General features: G+C 27.5%; 1 protein-coding gene across 4 annotated transcripts in view; it reads left to right on the top strand.

Annotated features, from left to right (window-relative positions):
- Positions 1 to 2,028: 2,028 nt before the first annotated feature.
- LOC100213026 (beta-2 adrenergic receptor) overlaps positions 2,029 to 11,654 on the top strand; it is a 30,853-nt gene continuing 21,227 nt past the window's right edge. For 2 of the 4 annotated variants that reach the window (XM_065809997.1, XM_065809996.1), the window contains exon 1: positions 2,692 to 2,943. The gene's annotated coding sequence lies outside the window, so the exon portion shown is untranslated. Of the gene's footprint in view, positions 2,178 to 2,691; positions 2,944 to 11,654 lie in introns of those variants that run through there. The other 2 variants (XM_065809998.1, XM_065810000.1) reach the window with 2 other exon arrangements.

Genomic DNA, 11,654 nt, shown 5'->3' with positions numbered 1-11,654 from the left:
AATTTCTAAATGTATATCTGCATTTCAATTGATTTTGGTGTCGGTGACCAAAAATACTTGTATCACATTCCCTAATGTTAATGTTGTTCTAAGAATGTTTCTTTCTGCTTCTGCTACACATTTTATTAATAGAGAACAAAGATCTTATTTTAAAACGCTTATTCTTTGGATTACCTTGTAATAATTAAATTTACTTGTTGGTTTTTTTGGTCTTGTAAAGTAATTTATTGTGCAAAGCTTATATATTAAAAAGAAGAAGTGGGGGGGGGGCTGAAAAGGTCACAATTGTGTTTTCAGTGAGGGGCCAGAATGACCCAAAGACGGGCCTGAGTCACACATATAACGTTATAAATAACTTTATATTATTAATTGTACTACTTTAAATATATATATATATATATATATATATATATATATATATATATATATATATATATATATATATATATATATATATATATATATATATATATATATATATATATATATATATATATATATATATATATATATATATATATATATATATATATATATATATATATATATATATAGCCACACATATAGCATAATATTTAGATAAAACTATAATAAAAAGATTAGATTGTTTATTTCTATTTTTTCTACAAAATAATTTGATTTTGATTTTTTTGATTTTTAGAAAACATCAACTTTTAATAAAGCTAAACTTATTTATAAAATAATTATAATTTTGTGCAAACTTTTAATAACAACAAAATTTAGTATCAATTTACGAATAAACTTTTTACTTTACGCGTTGCAAAAAAAAGTAATCACCAGTATAAATAGAAAACATTTTGATAAAATGTTGTTTATTTTTGTTTCGTTTTATTGTAGAGATCTTTATTGTAAAATCGAGTCTCAACATTTTACACTTAAAAAATTTTGCGCAACACGAGTCATTTTAATTTGATGGATCACATTTCACGTTAACTTAGTTTTTTAGTTCTTAAGTTAAATATTTTTTTACGCTTTATTTGGTTTAAACCGCGACCCCTTTTTTTCATTAAAGATATTTTTATAGGCTTTTTGATAATAATCATAATTCTCGTCAAAAACCAACAGATTAGAAAATATAATAATTTTTGAAATAATTTTTAATATCTTAAAATACTTATTGTATTTTAAGATACTAAATAAAAGATACTATAAAACTTATTTTAAGATACTATAAAACTTATTGTTTTATAAATAACTTTTTGAATATTTATCATATTTTAATACCTTAAAATATAATAAGTTTTATAATAAATTTAATCGTAAATGATTTTGAATGCCATTTTTAAGTTTCCAACATTTCCTAGACACACACACACACACACACACACACACACACACACACACACACACACACACACACACACACACACACACACACACACACACACACACACACACACACACATACACATCCGCGCGCACGCACGCACGCACACACACACACCTTAGCAAGCTTTTGGTTTTTGACCGTTACTAACAAAGAAACACTTTGTTGTGTCATCTTTTCATGTAATTAAGAAAAAAGATTTAAAAAAATTACTTATAAAAATTTGTCTAATTTACTTTTATTGTTTGTCTCATTTTGTATTTATGACCAGTTTCATAAATAAACAACATATAAATTAATTAAAACTCTTTAAAATTTATGTTAAAAATTATCGCGCGAGTCTCAATCCCTGTAACTTTACAGTTTTAACTTAACTGGCTAAAGTAAAATTTAACGTTACATTTTCAATTTAACTGTTTTAGGTAAAATTTAACGTTTTAGTTAAAATTTTATAGCGCAAATTTTATTCACAAACTTTTTACGACACTAATATTATACAGCAGATAATAACACTTAATAAACATTTTTTTTAAAATTAATTGTTTTGCAGACCTCAACAAAACTAATATCATAGCTGTCTTTTTCTTAAACCAAGTGCAATTTATGCCAACTCTTTAAACATCTAAATCCGATATTTACCTTCTTGATATTTAAATTTTTTTAACAAAGAGAATAAAAACAGTTGTGCGAAAATGTTTTGTATGTTTTCCTCATGATTTCTTTTTATAATTAAAACAAGTTTTCACCTCAGCTAATTTGCTTTAAATTGCTATAGGTGCGTATAAATTGTAAAATGGCATCCAATTTATTTCATAATACGTTCAAAAAGGTAAAAATTTAAATATTATAAAGATATTAACAGCAATTATAAAACATCTTTTTAAAATTAGTGATATAATTTATTATGCTATATATTTAGAATATATACTATATTTAAAATATATTTTATTGAATACTTTTAATCACATTGACATATCAAAATGGCAAGAATCCAAAATTAGAAGTTTATTTTGTTGTTAATGTTGTTATTGTTGCAACATAATCAAAAACAAATTTAAACATTTAAAACTTTCAAGTTATAAAACTTACGAAAGTTATCGTTTAATTTCTTAAAGGTTTTTAAAATTTTTCATTTAAGTTAGAAAAAAAATTTAACCTGCTTGGCTACTTAAATTTAAGAGCTGGTTAAAAAATGTCTCAAATATTTGCCGTCTCTTTTTGTTTTTAACAATAGTTAACCACCTTTTTTTTTAAGAGCCTACATAGATTAATAACATCGAGCGCAAATATTTGTTTGCGAGTAAATTGTTGATGAAATACAGACATTTGTAACTGCGAAGATTGTTTTCAAAGTATTTCTTAACAATTTAGTCAAATAAGCGTGAGATTAAAATTTTTCATATTAGCCTGTGAAAAATTTTTTTAGCGTCTACTTAGCTATTGTTTTGCTTTAATTAAATAAAACGTTGTTAATATTTTGAAGGTATATTTTTTGAAAATAGTTAACATTTAAATTTTCAAATGAAAATATTTTTACGAATTTCTAAACATTAGCAGATATTTTGGTATGCCTAAAGAGATATCAAATACGTTAGGTAAGCGAATATTTACAATGTTTTGTGAAATTGAATATACATACAATGTTTTATCCGAACAAATTCCTTTATCAGAGAAGTTAAATTTTTGAAGAAATTTTTTTAAGGGGGAGTTTGAACGAAAAATGTTATAAGCATTAAAATACTTTTTATCCACTTTTTCTGTTTAAACTTTTGTTTTGCTGGCTGCGTTTTTTTATTGCAGGCTGCTTAAATGCCGCATTAGTGACTAAGATTAAAATTTGAAATAAAACATAACTTGAAATATAGTTTTTGAATTGAATGCAAAACTTCTTAATTTGGTAATTATTTATGTGTTTTAACCAGCGTATTTTTTTAGTTTTGGCAATATTGTTCTTAGTAATGATCTAAACAATGCAAAACTTATATTATAAATAAAGACTAAACAAAACAAAAATCTCTCCTAAGTGTTTAACATCCAGTAAGAGGTCAAACTCCCGTTACAAACTAAAATAGTTAAAACATGTTAGATAACCTAATCCAAAATCTGTTAATCAACTTTGTTTTACAGTTGCGTCCGACAATTCTTTCTAATCACTCTTCTTTTTGATTCCATTACGCGTATTTTTTTTGCGTATGTGGTTGTTAGTCAACTTATGTTTCTGTACCTTAATCACATTGTTTATTTACTCGTGCTGAGTAAATAAACAATGTGATTAAGGTTTTCAAAATAATCTTTGACAACATGGTCTAGGTTGTCTAAGATTTCTCTTAACAATGGTTTTTCCAATTAGTTAATCAATTAAAGTGAATGTGTTGCAACTGTTCTGTTTTGGATGTTCATTGCCTTTTCTGTGTTGCAGTTAAGTTGCAAGCAATAGCATAGGCAAAAATTTTTTGTGCTTCTTTAAAAAAAAAATCTCTTCAAAAAGATATAACACTTTCAGATATAACATGAACTCTATATTTACGTAAGTTTATGCTTTGGTAAAATGAGAATAATTTTCAAAAAATTGCGGCCATAATTTAGTCATAACTTTTTTATGTTTGAAGATTTTTTCGTTGTTGCTGTAGTTATTAAAGTACTTCTAAAGGTTCCTGAGCTCATATCACAAAGCACCGCGGAAGAGTATTTTACTAGGAAGTTCATAAATCCTTCATAAGGTATTGAACCTCAGACCTCTGGGATCTGAGCCCTACGCCAAGTCTTCATATTTTTTTGTGGCCACAATTTCATTATCAATACCCCATTAACATGCAGGAGATTTTAAACTGACTCCAGCATATAGTTTTTTGTTAATTAGTGATGTAGGGAAAACATTTTGTTTTCTTCTCATGGCATAACCAAAGTTAGATGCAGTTAAAGGTTTGCTTCGGTCAATAAACCATACACTGTTATTAAACTAAACCAAAGTTTCATTCTTTATAGTTATAACATATTCAACAGACAACAAGTTACAAATTTGTTACTAGCATCATATACGTTCATCTCTATGTCTGGAACAAATTTAAAAAAAAGTTTTTAATTATATCTCTTGACACTGAAGATGTAATACTAACTAGGTTAATTGAAGTATAATAAAAATCCTCAGGTTCAAACTTATTTCCATCTAATAATGCTGCCATAGTAGTCGTTTATGTGACTTATTAAAATCCTTTGCTGTCACCAGTGGTTGTTTATGTGACTTATTTAAATCCTTTGAAGGATCTGTATTTTCAAATAGAAGGTTTAAAAAATGTATAGCTTCAGAACTTTTTAAAGACACACTAGGGACATGCCATTTCTGTAATGAGTCTGTACAAACCTTGTTATCTGAAACACTTTTTATATTAAGTTCCTTAAAGCCCACAAGTTGATATCAGGTTGCTGCTACGTGCTTTCAACATCCTCTTGTTCCAGCTTTACAACTACACTTAGCATAAATTACCATTCCAATATTTTTGCAGATGTGTACATTTACATTGTTTGTGTTTTTTTTTCATGGATGCTGACACTAAACACCTAACTAAATATAAAGATTTGTTTTCGGCTTGAACATCAGCTTTAATACGAGCCCTTTTTATATTGGACTCTTTAAAAAGTTGGTATGCTTGAATTTTGTGTTTAATAGCACCCTTCTACGTTTTATCTTTGGATATAGTTTCGGCCACCACTTAATCGTGTAAGATTTCGTGTGGTATTGAAAGTTGAAATATCTCTTGTCCATTCCTTTACTTTGAGAGCAATATTCTCTTCTTCATCAATGTTAAACTTTTTGTTTGAAATTTCACGATGTACACTTTCTAGCAGTAAATAATCGTTTGCTTGAAACATTTTAAATTTATAGCAAACAACAACAACTCTTGCTAGACTTACTAAACTTAAGTATCATTTCGCATACATTTACCACAATACATTTTGAAATATATCTATAGAATATATATCTATAAAAAACAACAAAGTAAATAAATTACAATGAGTATTTCACTTGGTTATTGTTTATTGGCTAGTTCAGACCAAAAATTAATAAAATTGGTAAAGAAAATTTTTCTCCTTGACCAAATATCACGCTTCAAAATACGCAAGAAATCATTTTTTTGTCATTTTTGATCTTCGTTTTCATTCAAAGTCGCAAACATCACAAAATTTTTTTTTGTTATCATAAATTTTTATCCAGTTAAGTACCTAAAAGTATAAAAATACCTATGGGGAAGTAAAGGCTTAGCCGCAAAAACCAACTCAAAAACAAAATTCTATTCTTTTGATGCATTGGTAGCGACATGATAATGGTTATAGCCCTGGGTTCAATGTAAAAATCAATTTAAAAAAACTTATCAGAAAAAATAACAGAAATCGTATAGATGTTTTCTAGGTGCTTCTATATTTGTTTATAAGCGCTTGAATGCGGTATGTTTCCTTGTTACTCTATCATATTTAATGAGTATAACTTTTACTCCGAACTCCGAATATATTTCCTGAGTTCAGTTTTTAAATCGAAATATAGAAATATAGAATTTTAGAAGCTCAATTCAAAATTTTTTTGAATTGAGCTTCTAATATGAATAGCAAAAACATATTAAAAAATTAGCAATTTTGAAATAGGTCACTCTAAAAATTTGGTGTTTTTTACTGATTCTTATAGAAAGTCGCTCTTGACGATAAGTAAATTTGTGTCTTTTTCTAGCCCCGTCCATCTGTATTTATTTAGCATTATAGTGTCATCCCCTCCCCCAAATCCTGCCAGCAACAAGTTGATAGAATTTTTTTTACTATATAGACTTATAATCATCAATAAAATTTAAGTTTCATAGTATAATCTCTCAGCGTTCAAAAACTATGATCTTATAAAATTTAAAGTCTCTTATATTGAGACTGAAATGCTTAATCCGCCCCTGCTTTTAATTTAATTTAGGTTTTTTACTCGTTCGCGAATTAATTTGTTTACTACTTTTTCTTTTTTTTAATTTAAATTTTTTTCTTGCAAGTTTACTTGCATGGATATTCAGTGTAAGTGCGACCTTTAGTGCACAACCTGAATTACTTTTGAGTTTTGGCTACAGGAAACGGACGTATCTAAGCAAAAGGAAACGGACATAGGAAGATTTTTATGATTTGCTTAAAGTTGACAAGTTAAAAAAGAGTTTAATAGAATAAATAAGGGTTATGACTGACTAGAATATTAATAATTTATATTTAGATTATAAAGGCTTTTTAGACTGACTAGAATATTAATACTCGAAATAAGATCAATGTATATTTTAATCTCATCTCGAGTATAAACTCTATCTTTTGATTGTAAACTTAAGCAGACATTGGTAAAGTGCTTGCTTCAGAATCAATTAATCTGAGGTTTGGTGCTTGCTCTAGCCATTTATGTAACATTGGCAAGACGGCGTAAACCTGATTGCTAAACGTTTTTCGTACTCGGAGCACCTCATTAACTAGGAAGAAAAAAATAGATAACATTAATTCCGAAACTCTGAGCAAAAACTTAAAGCAGCTATTTAAAAAGTTTCCTAAAATCTCAAGCTAAAAACAACTATCGTTAAAAAAATAAAAAACATTATAATAATATGAAAAAAATGTTTATAATAGTATAAAAAAAGTAATTTGTTACCGGTACGCTAAATATTTTTACTCAGATAACGAATTTATTGCAAGTGTTCCTGCGATTAGATATTCTTTTATTATTTTCATCAACAACGAGTCATACTTTCCAGTAACCAGAGTTGTTAACAAGACCAAAAGTAGCAAAGCCAAGATCAAGGTCAAGGCCACATGTTACGAGGCCGAAGCCAAGACCAAGGCCAAAAGTTTTAATCCAAGGCTAAGGAAAGTGTTTCAAGACCAAGGCCAAGAATGAGAGTTTCAAGGCCAAGGCCTTTCAAACATTTTCAAGACTAAAGACTTAATTTTTGGCTTTACGTTAAGGCCAGTTATTAACAAAACTGTAGATAGCAAGTGCTGTGACAATAAAACCACATGTTGTGAAACTATACCATGTTATGCCAATAAGACCAGGTTAAGCGCAAAATTCAACAAAGTCAATAAGAAAATATACTAGCAGATATATATGAAAGCCGAAAACAAAAATATATTATACAATACTAAGTATAATAAGTAAAATACAAATACAATACAACAAAAGTAGATTATACAATACAATACAAAACAAAAATACATCATACAAATACAAAGAATTAAAACTTCTAATTCTTTAATTTTATGTATTTTTGTGCCTAATGCAAACGACTAATATTAACATCTTTTAGTTAATGTGTTGATATTAGTTGTAAGAATTAACTATAAGTCATAAGTCATAACCATTAACTATCACTATATAGCATATAATCCTTAATTACATATAAGAAACATCACAGTTTCAAGCAACGAATCAGACACATGAGCTCTATGAGAGCATATTATCAATCCACTTTAAAAAAAGATATGCTCGACAGGAGGTGACGGTGCAAGGATACAATGTATAAATATAGATTTCTAACTTTTGAATATTGTTTTATTGTGTACAGTTTTGAAAAAAAAAAATTTAAATTAAATTCTAGGGACTGTTTCGTTCTTGTTTATAAACATGACTTTTTCTATTATTTGCAAAAAAACATTTTTTTTTTGGTAAAGGACTTTTGAATCTGAGGTGTAACACTATTTTTGTGATATCAAAGTGGTTTCTGGTGTTGCTCTCGTGACCGAACTATCAAATTAAACTATTGTTTATTAGTTCAAAAATAGATTTTATAAATGAAATTATTTAAAAAAAACTATTAAATATACAGTACTAACAACTTTATTAAACAGATTTAGATAAGTTGAATAAAAACAGAAAAATAAATTAAAAAAAAACTCTATAATAAATTATAATCTAAATATAAAAAAAAGTATTATAATTCACTAAACCTTTAAAATACTGTTTTTAATTATAAGAAAAAATCATATGCTTAAACCTTTTTTTAAATTTTGAAATGTTTTAACATATAAAAAACCTAAAGATTTAAAATAGCTTGTCAAAAATGCAGGGTCGCCGAGAGAAAAGGGGGGCGAAAGGCACAGTTTGTTCCTGGCGGCAGAAATTTTTAAAATATACATTTCTCTGTTCCGCTGCTTGTGTTTTAGCATTAAATTAATGCTAAAGATTATTTTGATATGCTAAATTATTTTACCCCAAGAAGTGGAGCCAACGACTCTTCTTTTGCAAAATAAAGCTTCGATTGTACTTTCACTTTCACTAAGCGAAGTTTCATTTTATTCATTGATAACCTTAAAAAAAAAAGTAAAGCAGCAAACTTGAGTTGATTTTTCAAATACAACTTTTTTTTAAATATCTGGTTTTTATACAAGCAATATCCGTACATTATGCATTATACCCTAGTATTGCGTTCCATTTTGCGTATTCCATTTTAGTCATTTTATAGGCAAAGTCTTTTACAGCTTAAGTCCTTTTATAGGCAACACACATAGGGATGATGTTTTTTAGGATCCAGCATTATTGTGTTAACATTTATGTCTTTATACTTTATATGTTAATTTTTAAATAAGTTATAGATAAGTAAATGTTAAACAAATGTTCTCTCATTTATATATGTTCATTTATTAAGTTTGTTTTTATATGTTTAATCATATCTCTTATTTATATCCCAGCTAGCACATATTGTTTAACGTATGTAAAACCATCGCGAACGTTGACTGTTTGTTTCTGATTGCCAATCCAGGTTGATCTAACTTCATGCGTTTAGCAATTATACCAATTACTAAACGCAGCTTGCGCAGTTACATTAGTCCAACGTATGTAAAAATATTGCACGAGTTGATTGTTTATACAATCTAACCCAACGTTGATCCAATGTATATCACCAGAGGCGGCTTTACGGGTATGTGAGTGGGGTGTGTGGGTGTTCCACCCTTCAAAGAAGGCGATTTTCAAGTTATAGTCGGTTTTTTTACGAATTTAGTTTGCTTGTTGGGTATTTGAAACAATTCAGTCGGGTAAAATTTTGTTTAGAGGACTTTTTTTTTTCGAAGCCAGTCGGTACTTTTAAAGGATTCTCCCCCCACCCCTCTCATTTTATTTGTAGAATCGTCTCTGTATATAACCCTACGTTGATTTTATGGATGTAAATCCACTATTATATGCGATTATCATGACTACATAACTAGCTGTCATTTTACAATTCTATTTTGTTTAGTATGATCTTTTATATAATCAATTTTATTTTGATTATAGTGTTACACTTGCAATACAATTTTTTAAGAGGTTATACAATCTTTTCTGTTAGCCCAACTGTACCTCATCGCAACGCCAATCTAATGAAACATGCAAAGTATCAATATTAACACTACTAACAACCAATCGTATGACAACGTAACGCCAACCATAACGCTGTTACTTACAGTCAGCCAACAGAATTCTAATTTAGTAAAACGTGCACAAAGTCAACGTTGGGCCTAGATTAGCCAATTATATGTCAACACAAAAAAAAGAGATTATTTTTGGGCGAAAATTGCTCTAGCAGCATTTACAAATGATAACTCCTACGAATGTCATACCAAAGACCAAATGATATACCAAGTTTAGAATTTTAATGAAGAAAAAAGAATCAGCATAAAATAATTTAAAAAGCAAAAAAAAAAAAACATACAAAAGACATAATTTACCGCTTTGCTAACATTTTAAAAATTGAAAAAAAAAATTTTAATCAACCGTTATCATATTTAGACTGCAAACCTGGACGAAAATTTTTGCCCTTTTTTGCATTCTAAACATGGTTTATTGAAACTAAAATACTGTTCTCCCTCTTGCTTGTGATGTTTTAAAATATTGCATTTTTCTATTGGAACATTTTGTAATAAAAGCAAAGAAAATATTTTTAAATTATGCTAATAAACATTTGATATAAATAATAAAATGGGCCATTTTAATAAAGGACTATCACGCTGTGGGAAATCAAATCATCAAAAATCAGAAATACGACTTTAAGGCATAAAAAAATTAATTAAAAATAAATAAAAAATTGTTTTTGTGTTGATCTTAATAGAAAAAATGGTTTTAATGTTTATAATAAATAATAGATACAAATCAGATAATAGATAGAATACAGAGGTATATTAGAGTTGGAGAGAAAACGAAGTGAAAACACGTCTTTTTTACTTAAGCGTCTTTGTAGAAACATAATTTTCAAAAAATGCCGCGTAGTTATCATCATTTAAAGCTTAACTATTTTCCACTTAAAAAAAAACAACTATCTAATACCGTCATAAGCAATCAAAGCATTGCAAATAAGAGATAAAAGTTTAGAAAAATTGGTAAAAACAATATTTACTGATTTAAAGTTAGTTTAGAGTAGTTTTCATATAATCTTATATTTAAAATATAATCCTATGTTTAAAATATAGGACATTAAAATAACCCACCCGAAACATGCTAAACAAAAAAGATTTTAGTATTACTGAAGGTTCCATAATAAATTTATATTTTTCAGTATCTCTTCTTTTAATTTGTGCAAGCCTTAAGTTTACATTTTCATTTATTCGTTTTCTAACGTTCTTAAGTCCTAAGGTACGATTTTATATCATATTTTTCATATCTAGCTATTTGCTGTATTGATGATGTAAATCTTAAATTAAACTTTATTAAAAAACCTTTGTAAAATGCTACATGCCTAAAATGAGGTACATATAAACAATATATACCTCATCTTAGACATAATGTGACACGTGTTTCGTTTTTAAAGAGTTGAACCTTTTGCAATATTTTTTTAAAAAAAGATTAATACAAGTTTTTTAAACTTAAAAATATTGAATAAGACTTAATGTTTTTTAAAACTTTTGTGCGAAAACATTCACTTTATATCTTGTCGAACATTAATGTCGAGGTATTTATAAAATGCGTCCAAGCAGGTTTCTTTAAACAATCTACCTCGAATGAAAAAAACAAGTCACATGTTATGTCATGTGTCCTTTTTAAGAAACTTTTTATGTTATACTCTTAGAATAAAACTTTGAGTCTAAGTTTTTAAATGTACTATGGTTACCGTAAATTATTAATCACCTTTAGGTATGTAACAAGTGTTGTATGTTAACTTTTATGATTTAGTTCTTGGTGTTGTCCTTCATGTGGCACTGTACATGTTTATGTCATCTAACACGATGTGATAAATGTCTTTGAGATTATTAGTAGTTTTTTTCAAAAAATGTCTTTCAAAATGAGTAAATAAAATAAAATAAGTATTTTAAGTGTTTGTTCTATAAAGTTATGTGT

This window comes from Hydra vulgaris, chromosome 11, assembly GCF_038396675.1.
Source record: "Hydra vulgaris chromosome 11, alternate assembly HydraT2T_AEP".
Taxonomy (NCBI): domain Eukaryota; kingdom Metazoa; phylum Cnidaria; class Hydrozoa; order Anthoathecata; family Hydridae; genus Hydra; species Hydra vulgaris.
This window is presented reverse-complemented; position numbering and strand designations above follow the sequence as displayed.